We start from the raw sequence: 21,275 nt of genomic DNA on the forward strand, positions 1-21,275 counted from the left end.
GATGAAACACATGATTTCCCTGTCTCAAATCACTCTATATATTGGCTTGTTGGATAAATATCTTTGGTCAAATTTAAATATGATTGATTCAGTCATAGTTCATTAGCTCTCATCGATTTGATTATTGTTCATTGCATGGCTTGTTGGATCTACTTTATTAAGCATTTTAGGTAAATATTTGGGTGTTTAACTTCCCACACGATTTGGATCTAGCTCTTGGTGAGAGTGTGGTTTTTCTTCTTCCTAAGTGTGGTCATTTTATTGGCTATCACTGGTTGTATTTCCCTATTATTTGTGATTTGAGCTTTCGCAGAGATAGGGATATTTGTTGTAAATTCTCTGAACCTTGAGGCCATCATGTATGTTGTCTATGGGAACCCTAGCATCAGTTTCAATTTATTGAGTCCCTTGCCTTCACTCATAATCTCTTGTTTTACACCATTGCAGATCTGTCTTGTTAATATGGGTATCGATTCTATGTGAAGGTTCCATATATTGATTGCTTTTTCTTTTCTATACTTAAAGGTGTCTCTGTTTGAGATTTCCTTTCCGGGTTATGATTATTTTGCCTTGAAAAGCTTAGGGTTTCAAGTTATGATTTAGTGTAGGAAAGGAAATGAGTACAAACACTTGTGTGAAATAAAGTGTTTTACAGAATTTGTTTATAAAATAAGAAATATATTGTGTTTCTTTATATAATAAATATGCATTTGATATCTTGTACTAGCAATGATTTTTGAGAACATTGTTGTGAGTATTGGTTATCTCATGAGTTTTTTCCAACAACATGATTGGTTAATTTCTTGATTGCATACAATAGCATTGATTTCTTTCCGAATGGGATTTTGAGTACACTAGCATCTACAGGGACTTATTTAAGAAAAGTTTGAGAATTTCTTTGAATCAATGTGATTATTTGTGGAAATGTTTCTGATCAATGCATTCGATGAATTAGATCACAGAGTTGGATGAGAAATAGATGCAAGGGTGAATTTTATTTGAAATACTTTATTTTCTTGGTGTGGTTGTAATTTCAAGAATATTGCCTAGACTGAACAGTTAATGGTAGTTTATTTGTTTTTTGGAATAAGTTGCCATCCTTTTGGAATAATGTTATTAAGGAGTGAAACTTCAAGAGGAGACCTTGTTTTAAGATTGAAGGCTGTGAAAATTTTCTTGCATTTTAATTTAAAATAGTAGGATAAATAGGACAATCAGAGTCTCTCTGGCATAAATAGTGTTGCACCTCAAAGTTTACTGATCCATATTGACAAGTGAATGTTGAGATAAATACAAAACTAATACTGCAACCCAACAGTTCTGTCAGGAAGGAGTTAGAAAAGGGGATGAACCCTCAGACTTTCATTGTTTATTCCAAGGTGGTGAGGGTATATATATGTTTGTGTGTGTGTGTGTGTAATTCATTGTTTCTATTTTAGCACTTATGTTGTTATTCTTTCACCGTCATACACATCCAACATATGTTATATATATAGTTACTATTATTCTAGCACTTACATTGTCATCCTTTCACTTTCATACACTTCCAACACAATCCAATCTTCTTTCAACATAGAAACACATGTTGTATCTGTATACACATAATGTTCTTTATCTACTATAATATCCTCCATCTTGAACTTCCATATCTCAAAAAAAATTCCATTAAAATTCTCTTTCTCCACTCTAGAAATGTTCACCATTCTTTCAATACAAGAATCACCATTGTATAGCTCCCTAGGTTGATCACAACTCTATCATCTGTCCAAAACAAGCCAAACCCTTAACAACAAAGGCATTCCCCAAAGGCCAAAACATCAGTTTGATAACAAATTTTATTATCAAACCTTTATAATAATGTAATGCATTTAATACGTAGAAAAGTAAAACAATAACAATAACCTATTACAGAGAGATTTACCCTAGGAACCTAGACCAAGATAATGAGTTTATAATATGGACTCATCAAGCCATTAAATAGAATATATGACATCAAACATCATAGGAAAAATCATGAAATACCAAAACCTTATCGTAAACTATCAATATAAACTCATTAATTATTTGATCAAAGAGTTTATCATCTAGTCAAGTTCAACTAAACTATGAACAATTCCTAAGCAAATTTAACCTAACATTAAACAATTCCTAAACCCCATGAATGAAAAAAATTGTCATCTTTATAACACTACAAAAACCAAGATGATTTCTTTTTAAATATGTTAATTATCTTTAAAATATAGTTTATGAATTATATAACATGAAATAATCATTATGGTGTCCTATTAATACACTCCAAGGTGTAAAATGAAGTGGGAAAAAACCTAGCCATGCTAAGGGTTGGTGTGGCCTAGGTCAGGTGTGATCCCTGAGTGATTTTGATGGGTCGCGGCTACTCAATCCACAACTTAGTCATGCTAGTCATATAAGGACTCACATAAACTAGGAAACAAAAAGAGACATAAAATTACATGATTACAAATTATTTAGTGAAAATGATTAAAAGTATGAAGGAATTATTTTTAACTTGTTTTTGAGTGGGAGTTATTTTTTGACTCATCGTCACTAGGTCATAATGATTAGTTGGAAATGTAAATATTGTTTTTTATAGAGATTAATTGAAATCATATTATAAGTATTTTTTGTTGGCAAATAATCTACATTATATTAACAAAAATGGTATACATAAAGTACAAGTAGATAAGCCAGGAGAGTCATGACCCGAAGGCACCATAGTAGAATATAGAAGGGAGAGCACTTTCCCTAAGAGGGGGAAACTAGATGGTTTGCCCATGAAGTAGAAGAAAAATGTCATTACTTTAGGGAATCTCATCTTCCACTCTCTATAGCCTTGAACATCCCAGTACCTTTTCTTACCTCGGCCAACCACCACCGTCACGCTATAGATTGCTTCTTGCCTGGGCTTACGTGTTATAGTTAAAACTGGAAACCAAAACAATAAATCAGGGTAGAGAACTTGATAGAGAGAAACAACCTCTTTTCTAACAAAAACATATCGAAAAAAATGGTAACAAAACATAATGCTAATAAAACCATCCACAAAGTGGACCTAGTCAAGCTAGGCTGGCAACATGAAAATTGGAGAGAGTGTGGACTTTTTTTTGTTGAGCACATTCATTGTTGGATGGTCCACCAACGTTTGTGTTTCCGGGGTCAGAGGGGCTAGCTTCAAGCAGTTCTTCCATAATGAAGCAGTATAATGGACTGGGGCGAGGGGGAGATAGTTTGTCACTAGGAATCTGCATGTCCATGGACCGCAGAGAGGTGTCCCTTGAATCATAAGCGTGCTAGGACCCAAAAAAGAGGTGGAGGAAAGGATTTTGATGGGTGAGAGCGTGCGAGGACCCAAAAAAGGATGAAAGTTAAAGAGGAGTAGGAGCATGAAGGATTGCGCCAAGGGGAGAAAATGTAAGGTGGAGAGAAAATGCACTCCAAGTGTGGGCAAGTGGCAAGGCTATTATGAACACCCCGATCCAGGAAAATCATATTATAAGTATTGAATAAAAACACATTTTAAATTATTTATAATTATAAAAATTAAATATTTATTAGATAAAATATAAAATAAATTTTAATTGAAAAGAATAATAAATCAAGTTTTTAAATTATTTGTAATTATAAAAACTAAATATTTATAAGATAAAATATAAAATAAATTTTAATTCAAAAGAATAATCATATAATGTTTTTATAATATTAATTTTTGGGCACAACCTAACTTCAAGCAAGATTGTGAATCATTTGTTGTTTAAAATAATTTTTATAATGCATAAATGAATTCAACACCCTCAAAAATCTTTGGAGTACTCAAATTCTACAAATTAAGCAACTTAAGTTTTTTAAAATCTATGCTAGATTTTGGTAAAAATTAACTTGAAAAAATTCCCTAAAAAAACTATTTCATTTATTTGTTAAATTATGCATTAACTTTATATACTAGTATATAAATAGTTAAATTTAAAGTAACTCAAATCCAATAGTTTATATCCAATTTTCCACAACATTTAGTAATATAATAAGAAGTGATTAATAATTATCATAAAAACTAATTACTATTCACTAAATGTTTAATAATATTAATTCAACTATTTTTAAAATTACTTTATTATATTATAATATCAAATCAATAAAATAACTAAATAAATACATAAAACAATTTAAATATAAAAAGGGTAGTCACTTGATTTCTGAAGTAAATAAAACACAAGACTAATAATTGTGATGCAACATGGTTCCTGCCTCTACCACTAATTAATTTATTAACGTAATAGGCGCTATGCATTTTGTCATTATTCACTCATCCACATTGCACACAAAATACAACATATGTGATTTTCTATTGTTATTGTCTCGTCTACATTCCACACGATTCCGCGTAGTTTTGTTCATATTTCTGCATTACAATATTATATATCAGTTTATTTGTGTGGAGGGGAATGTATGCAGAAGTTCCTTGTGCAGACTGATACATTGTGCGGAGTCCAAAGATTCATATGAAGAAAATATTAAGCAATATTACATATCGGTTCCACAATGAAGTTCTTCTCCGTACAATGAAAGGTTTATTGATACATTGTTCGAAGTGTAGAGTTCTTTTTGTAGGGTCCACATGTTATTGTGTCCGCATTTCGGAAATATGTTGTTATTTGCACGTTCACATCAAATATTGAGCAATAATATATGCCATATACTGAGCAAATATTGAGCAATATTATATATCAATTTATTTGTGCAAAGGGGAATGTATGCGGAAGTGCAAGTTTGATCCGAACCTTGGGGGGGGGAAGATTTAAGTAATTGCCACACCAGGAAGAGAACAAAAGTAAACCAAACCAAAATAAACACAAATCAAGAACTAAATTTTATTATATCAGAAAATGACGGTTGCAACTACATTGTGTTGGACAATATTCCCTCTTCCAAAAGGAGGCTTGTTATTTATAGCATTTTTTAGTTACATTACCATGGTTAAATACCACGGGTGGGAAAATACCATGGGTGAGTTATTTATTGCCTTTAGTTACATTACCATGGTTAAACACCATGGGTGAATTTCCATTCAGATCATTCCTCCCCCCTTAGGAAGCAATGGTTCCCATTCTGTGAAGTTCCCTCCAGAGAAGCCTTTGTTGAAGATGAGTTGTGGATGACCATGTGCCCTTGAAGACAAGGGTTTTGCTTGATTGACCTATAACTAAGGGCTTGTGGATGACGTGTAACCATGATACATGAAGATCCAAGGATAGAGATACCCTATAATGCTTGTGATCCAAATTTGATATTGAGAGTGTGTGACCAAGGAAATGGATTTCAATGGCAAGGATTTTGCGTGGTTGACCCATATGTCAAGGGTAAAGATACCATGCAATGTTGGTGGGCCAACTTTGAGGTAGACAATGTGTGGTTGAGAAAATGGAGTTAGTTGGAAAAGGGTTTTGTGCAGTTGACTCATAACCATGATGAACGAGGGTTCAAGGATAGAGATACCCTATAATGAACCCTATAATGAACCTCGAGATCACTTGGTGATCTATCTGGTAGAGATCTAGTAGCTCATCTTTGTAAATTCTCACTATCCAACGAAATGTTGTAAAAGCTTACCCCAAGTATTCAAGTTCCATATTTTTTATTTCTATTGTTGTAAATTGATAGCTCCACCATGAAATTATCTTGACATTAGGAAGGATATCTTTTCACAACCAAAAGGACACTTCAAGATAGTCAGAAAAGATATTTCTATCACCATGGGCACCCATAGTTGCAAAGTACATAACTAGAAAGGAAGAAATCAAAGCTCCAACATTCTTGTCTGGATTGAAAAAAAGATAATGCAACAAGAAGTATGATGCTTGAATAATTATTACTAGACTGAATAATGATTACTAGACGGAATAATTACTACTAGACTTCCCACTGCAATCCTTGAAGTAACACTTGTCACAAGCTTGGAATGTGTATTTGTTGAAGGAGAGTTTGGATATGCCTCAAACTAAAATGCCGCCATACATATTCCTGATCTCAAAATACGTCCTGCAAGCCCTACTTGAAACCATTGCTGAAGTGATCTATCCAAAGTTGTGTATGCGGATTATTGTGGCTTGCCAAAGTAACATCAAGATTGGTAGAAGATCCAGAAAAAAGGACACAATAATTCTAATGGACAATTCCAATTGACTCAGTTTTTGAACCAACCATTTGCAGTGCACTCAGAATTTCCATGTCTGATGTAGTTTTAGGCCAAGAACCATGATCTAACACAGTTTATATTTCAAAATATCTCTCATTTATGTTAAGAGTTGATGAGCCATCCTTTTCCTAGCACCATTTTTCTTAATGCTCAAATTATGTCTATCGACATGTTGAGTCAATTGGCCCTTACTTTTGCAGAGTACAAGCACAAGATACATCACGTGTATGAGAGTGGAGCATTTGCATATTGTGAAAATTTTGGATCTTCTGCATGCTTTGAAACAATAAAACAATAAGGAAGATTTCTCGCAATGGTTGCTCGAAAGTACCAATTATAGTCACAAGTCCACCATTGACACCATGCAAGTTCTAGTCTTGGGAAGACAATATAGTACTGGCTTGTGAATCTTCAATGGGTGATTTTATTATAGCTCCTCCCTTGCCAATTATGCCACCACATATAGAACTTGGAATAACCAATGTAACTTGACTTGACTTCTCATCCAAATCATTGTTATCTTCAACCTCTCTTAGCAATTTTTGGAGAATGAGATTAAATGCAGTGATTATTTCATTGATGGATCTCATAAATAATATTATCATATCAGTTGTTCGGGAGAAAGAGTCATGTGAGCGTTGAATCCCAACCCCTAAATGTGATTGAAAAAGTGATAACAGTAGCACTACCTTTCTAAATAATCGATCATGTTCCTACATTTTTCCAATTGGTGGTAAACGTGGTTGTTTCAACATAACTTGGACATGAGGCAACATATACCGCTTACCCTTCTTTCCTGCAGCCAACAAGAAGCAAGCCTGGCCAACAGCTACTCCAAACGCTACTTTGTAGATCTCTTTTTTCATCTGCATCATTATATCACAAATGGAAAAACGTTCAGTTTCCAAGGCAACCATATCACCATCCTCACTAGATGTTCCAATCAATTTGATTTACACATAATTCGACTGTCTTGGATCCAACCATTACAAATAAAGAGACTCCACTATAACCAAATCTTTGACAATTAGAACCAAAGGCATGCCTATGAAGACAATTTGACTATTGAGAAACAATGAAGGCATGTTTGGCGTAGGCCTTCTAGTCTTGTGCTCATTGTAAGATGCACATTCAACCTTAGCGGGTCCCACCATTAGCCTGCACATAATATTGGCCACTAGGTCAAGGAGAAGAGGCATGTCATCCGAGTGGGGTTTTTTCTGAGGAGCGGAGGCTGTGAATGTTTGATTGGAGAACAAACGGTCATTGGGAATGCATGGAGGAAACAATATTTCCATCAAGGCTCGATCCCTAGGCCTTGTTATCCTTCTGGACGTCTATTTAGGATATGGGCACACGAAAGAAGAAACTAGTGGAGAGTGTTTGATGCTACAACACTCCATTGTTTCAATGGGTTTGTTTAGTCGAATTCAAGTGTGAATTGGTTCTAGAAGTCAAGCACATGCCCTAGATGGTCTTTGTGGATGCCCTTCTTAACATGAGGAAGAAAAAGAAGTGAAAGAGTTTCTTTTGATGGATGCTTCACAAAAAAAAGAGGCTAGATGGCTATTGTCGATGGCCAAGAAGATCATCGTAACTTATGTAATAAGTTGTAGCTGTTGCACTTAGGTTAGCCATGCGACCCAGGGGCACTCTAAGGTTTTCTCTCATGACTAACTAGAGTAAGAATCCCTCACATCCAATGTCGTTTTGTTGAGGAAGGTGTTGGACCAATGCATAATGGACATTGCGGGACTCAGATCTATGGGCATTTGAGTGTGGTCTTCAACATAGTAGAGTTGTGTTGTCATATTCTTTATTTGAGCAAATCTAACACATTAGGGGAATTTTGAGGTCTAAAATGGGCCTCCTAAGAAAATTATAAAATAATAGTGGAAATAATAAAATAAGATTAGATTACATCATCAAATTTTAGAGGGAAAAAAGAAATAACTATTTTGTCAACTCGTATTTTCAACTTATCTCCTTATGGGTTTACTCAAATTTCGAGCGACAACACTTGTTGGATGAAAATTTTGATTCCTCATCTAAGAGTACCCATGTTGCATACTTTCGATGGACCCTGATACACGAAAAATGAGAAATACATAAAAAAATGTGATTGCAATCATGTTTTTTGGGCATGTGGTAGTAGTCAACCAAGGATTGTCACAAAGCCTATTTACAAGTTAAAAATCCCCCTGATAAATTGGTGGTGAATCTCATGGTTAAGAATTTTGTTGCATGTTTTTAAAAATGTATATATGTTTAACTAATATATATTTTATGATTAATAATAATAATAATAATATAAAATAAAGTTATAACGTAGTTAATTTTTATGATTTTTTAATCTTGGCAATGTAAGATGTATCATGAAGTAAGTGTTTTGATGCCTATTCACATTTACGAGCCATTTAATTTATATGGTTGAGCTAGTAATGTTTATCTATGTGATTATAAAAAACTTAAGAAGTTTCCTTACTCCTAGAATTCATATTGGTCATTTACATTTATGAATTTATCATATATGAAGGAAAAGGGAATGCTAAGCAAGAATATTTATCCAATCTACCACTATTTAAGTTAGATGTTAAGAATATTGATCTTAAATTTGAAAAACTTCTTTAATAAAATTAATCTCATTCAATGTCTAAGGCAAATTCTCTTAAATTTGTGGCATAACTTACAAAAATCATAAATTATGAAAATTCATTTACAAACTTGAATATATCATTCACAAACCGTAACAAAACATATAAATAAACTTTGTTGTATTTTTAGTATTCCTTTATTAAATATTATAATATAATATATAAATATTATATTTTTATTATAATTATCTCTAATTATAAATTAAAAATAAAAATAAAATGCATTTACCGTTGACATGAATTTAGCTTTAAACAATTTTGGATTATACCTTTTAAAAAATTTAAGTATTATTTTTTCAATAATATAAAATATATTATGGAATATGGATTGCATGCAACATGGCCATTTATGTGATTGTCATCGAAGGTTGGATCAAGTAATTGCCCAACCTGAGTAGTTTATGACTCTTTCTTTGAGCTGAAAAGCTGGGTCACTGAGAAAGAAATATAACCTAGGAACAAGTGGATAGATCCCGACTTTCTGTGTATTTTGATGTGGCCTTTCTACGAGGAGGTATTTGTGGTGGAGGCATTGTTTTATGTTGAAAAATGAAGCAAGAAATTCTCAATTTGATTTTTCCTTTATTAAATTGAGAAAATTTCAATTTCCACATTAGTAGACAACTTGGATGATGTTAACTTATGTTACATAGCTTGTGTCACCCAGTTTACTCAGTGAATTCGAGTTGGAGGAGTTAGAGTTTAGTTAAACATGTGTAATTACTAATTTGTAGCAATCAAGGTTAGTTATCCCAAGTTGCTTTCAGTTAAACTAGTTCCACCTGTTGGAGACTCAAATTGTGTAGTGGGACTTCAGTCAAACTCAATGATCATCTAGTTAATAGCTAGTACATGTAGAGAATTTGAGTTCCCCGGGCTTGGTGGAGATTCCAAGGTAGTGTAACATCAATGGTAGACTAGTATTTAGTGTACAAGTGTTGCAAGCAGTCAGATGATCAACTTAAGGAATTGCGCAATTCAATTTGAGGAATTTCCTAAATAATAGGGGCCTAGTTCCTCCAGGAACAACACAAGGAAATAGGAGCTCAAGCAGAGGTAAAAATTGACTAAGAATGGGTTAGAGGCCTTCAATGAGTAGAGAGATAGGTTATGCACTTGCAGGGTGTTCTCAGTTGAGAAAAGCAATTGTAATACATCTCTATTCATTTGATTAATGCAAGCAGGCATTGGGGTTTTTAGCAGATTGCTTTCCCCATATAAAAATACTTGTTGCATGTGTGTTATTTCTTCTTGCATGTCTGAGATTTTTGTTCTAAATTTTGAATTAATGTCCACGGAGCAGTAGAGTAGGTTTGTGTCTTGTGATTTTGATTAAAACTTCATGATCAGTTGCAAATCTATAGACTAATTTCTACATTTTTACACATTAATGATCAAATTTCTTATAAATTTCAAAGTGGATTGGGCCCGAGTTCAAACAATTTTTCCTAACTTACAGTTTAAAGCTCCTACTATTATTTTCCATTGAAAAATGATGCAGATGGTTACAGATCTTTGGTGACTCCCATTTAGTTGTAAACTAGTTCAATGGAACTTCCAAATGTCACATGCACACACTCATTCCTATGCTAGAGGAGGTACTTATGTTTAAAATAAATTTTGATCTGATATCATGTTGTCACATTTACAGAGAAAGGAGTGTCATCGCCGATGCACTTTCCAAGGAGAACGTGCAACAAATTAGGGGCACATGGAAGATCATAGGATAACACAACAACGAGCACTTTGAATACTATCATAGACCCTTCATTGAGGATTTTCTTTTGGTTGATGCAGAGGACATGTGATACTTATCTCATGGTTTTTGTTTGATGACAACAAGTTGTGCTCATATCATGATGCTCTATACATGCTTCTTTTTCATAGTCTTTATATATGTAAAAAAGTTGTGTCATAAACAACTTTTTAGACTTGAAGATACATTCAATTTTTTTTTAAAACTTTATGGGTCATTAATATATGAATTGTGATGGTTCGTCTTTTTTTGGTCTCAACGAAAAAGAAAACAACTGGAGCTCTGCAACTCGCGCTAGGGTTCTTCGGATGCGGCTAGCGCCAAGGATCGTGTGTTTACCCCTTCCCCCCTTCTTTACTCTGTGCAGTTGGAGCCCCTAACTCAGTTCTCCTGCTGACCTCCCGTCTATGGATTCACCCTTTGAAGGGGCGGGCTCATCCCCCCCTGCAACCACCTTTTTATCTTCTGACAAAACAGAGAGCGCAGACCCTCTGATCAATCCAGGCACTCTCCCTCGGTACAACCAGGACAATGAGCCTGCCACCGAGGCTTTCGAAGACCTTGTAGCAAACTCTGAAGCTGTAAAGGACACAGGCAATGACCAAAAGGCATCAGCGACGCAGCCAAAAGCATCTTCTGCGACATGCATTCCAAAGAAGGCAGAAAGAATAAAAGTAGAGCTCCCCAGTCAAAGAATCAACAGTGAAATCCAATATATGAGGGATCATGCACTCATAGGAAAGTTCCTGGGATTCTAGCCTACTGAAAAGGCCCTGCATGGCTGGATAGCTTCCAAATGGAAGCCCAAAGGACAAGTCTCTCTGCAGCTTGGCCCCAAAGGCTTCTTCACCGCCACTTTCAACTGCTTGGAAGACAAACATCGCATCTTCGAAGGAGGCCCGTATTTTTTCAACTCTTCAGGACTGTACCTTCGTAACTGGAAGGAAAGGTTCAACCCAGACAAGGAAGATCTTAGCTGGGCTCCAGTATGGATAATATTGTATTCTTTGCCATTGGAATACTAGAGGGAGGAGACCTTAAAGGACATAGGCAACAACCTGGGGGTATTCATCAAAGTTGCTGAAGACACAAAAACCCGGAGGTACACCTCCTATGCCAGGATCTACATTCACATGCACTTGGCTAAAGAACTCACGGACTCGGTAAGTCTATTTCATGACGATTATGAGTGGATTCAAACAATAGATTACGAGCATATACCTTTTCATTGCAGAAAATGCCATGAACATGGCCATCTCTTAAGGGACTGTCCTCTTAATCTTAAATCCAAAGCCCCAACTAATGATACTAGCAAAGATTCTGAAGGTTTCACAAAGGTCCCTAGCCATAGAAGGAATGCCAAGAAAAATTCGACAGCTCCCAGCACCTCCAAAAGTCTTGAATCCCAGAACAGATTTGAAATTCTGACTTCTCATAACTCTACGGAGAATCACCCTGATATCCCTCTAGCAGATCCCTCGCCTTCCTCACCCCCCAAGGCCCCTCATTCTGAAGTGCCGAAACCTGTCTCAACTCTCACCAGCTTTCCCGCCTCAACCTCATCTGAAATCTTTGATCTAGAGACAACCCAGAAATCTTCCACCATGGAAATCGATGCAGCTTTAGCTCTCAGCATTCACCATCAGACAAATGAGGAAGATCAGAACTCCCCGATCCACATGGAAGAGGAACCCGAAAGCATAAATCTGGAAGGTCTAGATATTCTCAAACTGGAAACAGCGTGCAAACAAAAGGATTTCAACACCATACCCCCCGGGAAATTGAAAGGCTTGAAGTAGTTCTGGCTAGAGCACAACACAATAAAAGCCTAGGCATTCAGGCCGGCAGTCCTTGGGATGGGAAGAAAATCCTGAGAGACACGAAGAAACGAGGGCGCAAAACGGATCTGCAAAGGACAATAATCATAGGAGAAATGCTGGTGGATTCTGGTAGATTCCCCAAGCTGACCAGGTTCTTCAAATCTCTCCCCCATGGTTCCTCATGAAGCTCATATCATGGAATGTGAGAGGGCTCAACAACCCCACAAAACACAGAATGTTAAAAAATATGATTCAGCAAGAAAAGCCTTCTATTGTCTTTCTTCAAGAGACCAAAGGAAACAACATAGTACTGGAAAGGATTCTAAACAAGGTATGGCCAGGATGCCGCTCAGTCTCTGTGGATGCTTCAGGGGCTTCAGGAGGGCTGGAAATTTTGTGGAACCTGTAGATACTCTCCCTTTAAGACTTTCATGCCTCACAATTCTTCATTCAATCAACCTTCCATCTAATGGGGACCAACATTCACGGCCATCTCTCCAATGTTTACTTTCCGCAAAACTTACATCAAAAGATGGATCTCTTGGATACACTCACAACACTCAACTCAGAAAGGCATTTCCCCCTTTGGATTGGGGGAGGTGACTTCAATATCATCACGGCTCTAGAGGAAAAATCCGGAGGCAGATCGAAGTTGGAAGCTGACAGCTATGGCTTCAAAGACTTCATCAACAGCAATCAGTTAATGGACCTTCAAACCTCCAATGGTATGTACACCTGGACCAACAAAAGAAGCGGACCTCAGCATATTGCATCCAGGCTGGATCGCTTCCTCATATCGGATAATGCAATACACCTGGGTGGGGATTTTCATGCTTCCATTATGCCTCAAGCGGGCTCCGATCACTGGCCCATAATGCTTCAGTGGTCGCGTCCGGGCACAAAATGCAATAGACCTTTCCACTTTGAAGCCTTTTGGTTCTCGCATCCCAAATTCAAAGAAGTAGTAGAAGAGGCTTGGAAGTCATTCCACCCCCCAACAGGAGCCAAGATGTTCCAGCTACAACAAAAACTAAAACATCTCAAACAGGCTCTCAAGTCATGGAATAGAACTCAGTTTGGCAATATCTTCGAAATTCGGAAAGAGCTGGAGCAGCAGATGACCTCATTACAGTAGAAAATTATCTTGGAGGGAAGAACAGAGGAATATGCGCAACAGGAGCAGTCCCTCTTAACTAAGATCGATGCACGAAGGCAGCAAGAAGAAGTTTTGTGGCGACAAAAATCCAGAATCAACTGGCTAAAGGAAGGGGAAAAAATACAAAATTTTTCCACAGATCAACAATTCAGAGGAGAATGCACAATAACATAGCCTTCATAAACAATCATCAGGGGGAGAGATTAGAGGTGCATGAAGATGTGGAACAGGAATTCAATGTGTACTTTTAGGATATTCTCAGGGAGCCGCTAGGATGCAGGAATCAGGCCATACGCTCATTAACGCAACATATTCCTAAACTGGTTTCGGAGGACCACAACAAAATGTTGCTCCAAGCCATCACCAAGCAAGAAGTGGAGGATGCCATGGCTCAACTCAAGGATGGCAAAGCGCCTGGACCCGATGGCTTTACAGCCAACTTCTTTCATGCATTTTGGGAGCTCATTAAAACAGAGGTTTGGGAGATGGTGGAGGAATCAAGATCGATGCACTGGATCCTTCCCTCCCTTAATTCCACCTTCATAGCGCTAATTCCTAAAGTGGATGAACCCAACACACCTGACAAATACAGGCCCATAGCACTCTGTAACGTCATTTACAAGCTCATATCCAAAGTCCTGGCGAATAGGCTCAAGCCTCTTCTCCCTCTTCTCATCTCGCCTGAGCAAACCAGATATGTCGAAGGGCGCCAGATAATGGACGGCATCATTCTCTCAAATGAAGTGATCCACTCTCTCAAGCTTTTAAAAAAGCCAAGTATGATTCTAAAGCTAGATCTTTCCAAGGCTTTTGACAAACTTAGTTGGCATTATATCAATCAGGTGTTACTGGCTTTCGGCTTCAGCGCTACTTGGACGCAGTGGATCATGAACCTCATCTCTTCACCTAGCTTTTCCATCCTGCTTAATGGCTCACCTTCTACCCCCTTTCATTCTTCCCGAGGCATCCGCCAAGGTGACCCCCTTTCCCCTTTCCTCTTTGTTCTCATGGCTGAAGGCCTCAGTCGCCTCCTTCATTCTGCCATCTCATCCCATTCTATAAAGGGCATCTCTCCACATGGACTCTCCCCCATCTCTCATCAATAGTTTGTTGATGATATTATGCTTTTAGGCCACCCGTCAGTTCAAGAAGCCACCTCCTTTAAAGACCTGCTCGATCTCTTCTCTGATGCCTTAGGAACTTCCATCAACGCCTCCAAGTCCCAGCTTTTTTTCTTCAACACACCCACCCTGACTCAGAGGAACATTGCTAGGATTCTAGGCTTCCAAATAGCTGTGCTTCCTACGAAATATCTGGGAGCTCCATTGCTGGCCTCTGCTAATAAACATGCCTCCTGGATAAGTTAGAGACTAGGCTCTCTTCTTGGACCTTCCATTCGCTCAACATAGCTGGTAGGCTCATCTTAATCAAATCTGTTCTCCAAGCTATGCCCCTTTATCTCTTTTCTATATTGGCAGCTCCCAAATGGGTTCTCAAGAACATCTACAATCTACAAAGAAACTTTCTTTGGGGATCTGCTGGACTCAACAGGAAATGGGCTCTGGTCAAATGGATTGAGGTTTGTCTACACAGATCAGCTGGTGGGCTAGGATTGAGGGATCCCTTACACAACAACAATACAATGGGAGCCCGTATTTGGTGGAATTGGATTTCTAAACCACACATTCCTTGGGCACGCCTATGGCAAGCAAAATACGCACCAGGTAGTCAATGGGAAGATCTCATCAGAATCAGCACAACAACTCCTGGCTCTATGATCTGGAATGCTGCCAAGCAACAGAGTGCCTTCATTCAAGCGCACAACTTTTGGGAAGTCCACTCGGGCACTACAGCTAGATTTTGGGAGGACTCTTGGCAACAACTCCCTAGACTAGCCACTCTCTTCCATAAACCCAATTGGCAAGCTTCGATGAGGCAAACCAACCAAATCCATATTAATCAGTTTTGGCAGCGGTATTCCCCATAAGACTTTCAACTCTGGAAAGCAGCCAGCACCTGGCAGGCAAATTGGCAAGAGGAAACATATGAGGAGATCGACCAAGAGTTAAATCTCAGAAAAATTAAACACTCTGATAAAAAGGACAAACTGCGATGGGGACACACACCAAAAGGTATGTTCACCACCAAAGAAGCATACCAACTCCTTTATCAACCCATGCAAACAGTAAAGGATCAGATTTGGGATCAAATTTGGCAACCTGGTATCTGGCCGAAGGTTTCCACTTTTTTATGGCTTCTGAGAAAAGGGAGAATCCTTACCTGGGATAATCTTCAAAAGTGTGGATTCAATTTACCTTCAAGGTGTCCTAATCACAATCTCAATTCAGAAACCATTGTGCATCTATTGGATACCTTCCCACTAGCAGTACAGATGTGGGAGAGAATTTCTCAATGCAATAGAAGAATGGGCAAATGTGTGGGAAATATCACAGAAACCATCAGAAACTGGCCCCAACATCCATTCCAAAGCCGCCTTCTCAACTCTCTTTGGAGCCTCATTCCGGGCTTCGTTTATTGGATCCTATGGAAGGAAAGAAATAATAGAACCTTCAAAAGTCTTAGCAAGACTCCTGATACCTTATGGCTCCTTCTCAATCGAAATCTGTAGGAAACTCTTGCGCTAAGACATTGGCAAGATTTGGATTTGCCAGACTCTCCTTAGGAATGCCTCATACTGAGAGACTGGAATATGGACCTCACTTTCGTAGCTCAAATCAAAACTAATCCCCCTATCAGCACTACTTCTCCCCTTAACTGGTCTCCCCCGGCTTCACAATCTTACAAATTGAACTTCGATGGGGCTGCTAAGGGGAATCCTGGGCCGGCTGGCTACGGTGGGGTCTTTAGAAACGAGGTTGGTTCAGCTCTGTATATATATCATGGGTCAATTGGCAAAGATACCAACAATGCTGCAGAACTAGAAGGTTTATGGAAAGGTCTATGCATAGCAGAAAAGGAAGACTTCTTCCCTCTTGAGGTAGAAGGGGATTCTCAAATTTTAATAGCAGCAGCCACAAGGATTTACTTAGGCACCCCAGCAGCAAAGATTGCCTCGAGTTGGAGGCTTCTAAGTAGATTGGAACAAATAGAGGAATGGCTAAGGGCCTCCAGAAGCATTACCTTCAAACACATTCGACGAACGGCCAACAAGGTTGCAGACAGACTGGCTAATCAGGGAGTCAATCAGCAACTCCATTTTTTCTCAGGACCTTTAAGTGAATCCAATGATGAACAACTCATACAAGACTGCACTTCTCTGGTGCTACAGGATTCATCACCCCCGGATGCGGGTGTATAGCATAGCGTTCAGAACGATGGTGGTGAAAAGGCAGAGAAAGTGGCTCAACACAAGTGCCAGCCGACATCGCACAAACAATGATTTGATATCTCAGTCAGTAAACATTAATGCTGCAATAATGCAGCTCACCTACTCCTGCAGATATGTTAGTATTGTGGATACTCTGCTCTGTATGTTACTCCGTCCCACTCCTCTCTCCGGCACTTGCAGGTTTGGCAAGGTGGAAGATAGTCCAGGCTACTGGTGGTCTTAGAAACCAGATGACAACAAGCGTAGAGGATGGTATGCTTCCAACTCCCTTGGTCGCCCACTCTTAATCCTATCCACGGCTGACTGTTTAGTTCCTATAAATTTCTTCAAGATGCCGAGACTGCGCACTAGAATGATTAGCAGAAGGGGCAGCTCATGAGGTCGTGTCTCCCGTCAGCCCTCCTCTTCTACCTCAGAAACTTCGTCAGAGACTTTGAATTTTCGTTTTGACAGGTATCCTGAAACTAGAAGCGGATGCAGCAGAGGTCGAGGGCGTTTCCTCTCAGAAGAGCATTCTCTCCATCCCAATTCCCAGACAGTTCGCTTCCGCTTCTCGTGCACCCTTGGCAGCTCCTCCTTCACAGCATCAGTTACTGTCGAGCTGTGCGAGGCATCTGAGGATTGGGAGGCTGACAGTTCGGGACACCCTTCGGTTCCAAGAATGGAAGACCAAATGGATACAATGCAGACTTTGAATGCTCAAAGGAACACCCAAGGCGGCTCAGCAACTCAGGAAGCGCCCTTCCAAGCCGGTCCTAGTGCCCCTTCATGTGGAAGTCCTTCAGGAAAAGAGGGCCGACCCTTTGAAAGTGAAGGCCCTGATCCATATGGTTGCCGCATAGTTGAAGAACCACCTTCAACAAAGCATGAAGAATGATCAGGTCGATGCCTTATGGTTTTTGTCCAATTGTTGTTTAAAGTTGCTCACTCCCATCCAAATTCACAGCCTTTTCATGGTTCTAGCTCTCAGAACTTTGGTTTTCAATTTCGGCTTTACCAGTTACCCAGGTGTGGGCGGTTTACTCCTGTTCCAGTTCAGAATGTTAATGGGTCACTGTTTTGGCAGCGGTTGTGCTGTTCCTTTCTCTTGTCCTGGTATTCTGTCACTGTTTTTTAGTTGTCTCAAGTCTCAAAGTAAGTCAGTATGCTGGGTTTTGGTCAATGTCCCAAGCAATTTTTGTAAGCATGCCGACACAACGGCTAGAAATCTCGAGGCCTTTGCCTCTCTGTAACAAAATTTTTGTATCAATATAGGAGTAGTCATATTCATAATATATATATATATATATATATATATATATATGAATTGTGATGTTTGGAAGATTGTTACAAATTAACCTCTTTTTTAAATGTCTTTCACTATTACTATAATGAAATTACAATTTTTCCATGGAAAAAAAATATAAAATATATTAGATAAAATACCAAAATTATATTTAAATTTTTTAATCAATTATTTCCTATTAATATTATATATCAGTTTTGGAGTATCACTTAAAATCATTTTTATTTAATTAAAATCTTATTTTTTTGGACTTACTTAATTAGATTAATAATTTAAAATTTAAAAATATTTGACGAAAAAATTGTTTCCTTTTTACTTATCAATAAATTATTCCAAATAATTTAATTTTCTTTAAATAATGGTAATTAACCAATTTTACTAACTAATAACAATGCCACTATTTATAGTGACGGAAAGGTGAAAAGAACCCTAGGAAAGGGAGTGCAATAGAAAGAAATCCTGTACCCACCCTATTATCTATCTCTCTCATCCTACCCCGGCATAACTGGTCCAGTTTTTGGTTTAGATTTCGTCGACCAATCTTTCCCAATTAGCATCTTTGTCGGAAATTTTTTTCTTGCAATTCTTTACATAGAGACTCTCCCGTGCCAATCACTCTCATTCTTCTCGTCAAACCATCTGTAGCACTCATAGCTACAACTCTAACCTTATGATTTCCTAATAATTGTTGTACCTCACAAGTAACCTGAATTTCTTGATAGGGAAGGAGACAACAACAGCTGTAGCACTCATAGCTACAACTCTAACCTTATGATTTCCTAATAATTGTTGTACCTCACAAGTAACCTGAATTTCTTGATAGGGAAGGAGACAACAACAGCTGAAGACAGACCACTTCATATAGTTAATGTAGCCCCCACGTTTTCCGCATTTATGTGGTTTATGACCACTAGCAATGCCGAACCCCATTGCTTCCTAATAGTGGCTAGGGAGATGGAAGATATTTTGGCCAAATGCAGTGGACCCTTTGGGATCAAATTGGTTATTAGGCAGTGAAAATTATGACTGGTGTGCCTGAGGCTATTCCTGTAATAAGATCTCCTCTGGTAAAATTATTACGTGGAAGTAGAAGTGTTAGTGTGGGTCAATCTTATAATATACTTCCAATATATAAAATATAATATAACATCAATAATATGCATTACATTCATAGAAAGCATACCATAATGATAATGTTATCACACATGGGAAAGCTTTAAACAAAAAAATGCACTTTATAAAGACTGCCTTTATAAAGTTTAGTTATGTAAGGAATCTTGGCTGTGATGGTGAAAGAGACTTACCTTCTCTTTGAATAAATTATAATCTTAAATAAAATGAGATAGAGATAGTGTGCTTGTACTTTATCTTCAAGTTTGATATTGTAACAAACTTATGGAATAAGATTTCTGGTCATTTACTGCAACGACAAGCACTACAAACAATTTGATGTGGGCTCCCAAGACCACAAAAGCCAAAAGTAGGTAAATTGATCCCAAGACCATAAAAGCCAAAAGGTGTGGGCTCCCAAGGCCTTTTCAGTACTAAATTGATTTAGAGTGCCTTGCTTTATTTGCTCTAGAAACAGTATCTTATTTTATTTGTTGGAGTATCAAATGTCTTTGCCGGAAAATTTAGAAGCAATATTTGTTTTATTCGTTGTAGTATCGGATGTCTTTGCTGGCAAATTTATAAACAATATCTTTGTCTTTGCTGGCAAATTTATAAACGATATCTTTGTCTTTGCTGGCAAATTTATAAACGATATCTTTGTTATATATTTTTAAATGTAAAGTATATTGTAATCAGTTTGTTTTAAATTTTAATTAATTTATAAATTTTCAGAATTTATGTTTACAGTTTATTAAATTAAGTTTTGGCAAAATTATGTATTAATTTTTTATTTTTTATTTTAATTTTTTAATTTTTAATTTTTATTTTTTTATGTGTGGATGTGTAATTTCATATGATTTAAAATTATTTTTTTAAATTAAAATTTATTTAAAAAATTAATAATCTTTATAAATTTATTATATATATTTTTTAAATATATGGTTTTTTCCATAATTAATATATATTTTTTTCCATTATATATATAGTTTTTTCTATAATTAATATTTTCTTTCTATATATTATCATACTTATTTTTAACAATTAATATTTATTAGCATATAATCATTCTTTCTTTGTTTTCTATTACTTCTTGTATTCTTTCTTATAAAAATGTTTTTTAAATAACAATATTTGCTCTTATTTTTCCATTAATATATTTCATTAATCATAACATATATTTTTTATTGTTTAACTATTTAATTGTCGTTGACCTCTTTTTCATAAAACTATGTTATCATGTACCAATAGATCATTATGGTGCTTAAATCATATACTTAATATAACTAAGTTATATGATTAATTCGTCCCATAAAAATTCTCTACTCTTTGTATAAAAAGCAAGTACTAAGTAGCAATATTACATATTACTCTTGTTTCATTTGGAGTACTAAATGTCTTTATCTGAAAATTTAAAAAATAATTTTCTTCAACAACATTAATAAAAATTACCTTCACTAAAATTAAAATTATTTTTAACAAATTTAAATAAAAATAAAATTACAAAAAATTAATTATTTTATATTTTTATTAAAATTTGGTATAAAGTGATACCATTCAAAAATTTATAAGATAACTATTAAAAAATATTTATAAATTTATGAATAAATTTAAAACTCTATTTTTTTTTTCCCCTAAAAATTCAATATATGATAAATTTAACAACTTAAATTTATCATATCATTAATTTTTAACTCAATTTGAAACAAAATATATCAACAAAATATTTTAATAATCTGCCACAAACAAATATCAAAAATATATTTTAATATCTACAACAATCTAATAGTTTCAAATTTTTAACTCAATTTGAAACTAAACCTATAAAAAAATATTAAAACTATATAACTTCTAATAATCTACAACAAACAAATGTGAAACTATAACAATCATATGATACACCAAACAAAAGTGAAACCATGACTATCACATCCTGG

The 21,275-nt window shown here is 36.6% G+C and overlaps 1 pseudogene; it reads right to left on the reverse strand.

Moving 5' to 3' along the window:
• Nucleotides 1–6,921: 6,921 nt before the first annotated feature.
• On the reverse strand, nucleotides 6,922–7,611 carry LOC149184798 (ATP-dependent Clp protease proteolytic subunit-related protein 3, chloroplastic pseudogene; annotated as a pseudogene).
• Nucleotides 7,612–21,275: the final 13,664 nt, after the last annotated feature.

The sequence above is a fragment of the Pinus tabuliformis genome, chromosome 3_2 (assembly GCF_031772625.1).
Source record: "Pinus tabuliformis cultivar Carrire ecotype Pingquan chromosome 3_2, CPIR1, whole genome shotgun sequence".
Lineage (NCBI taxonomy): Eukaryota > Viridiplantae > Streptophyta > Pinopsida > Pinales > Pinaceae > Pinus > Pinus tabuliformis.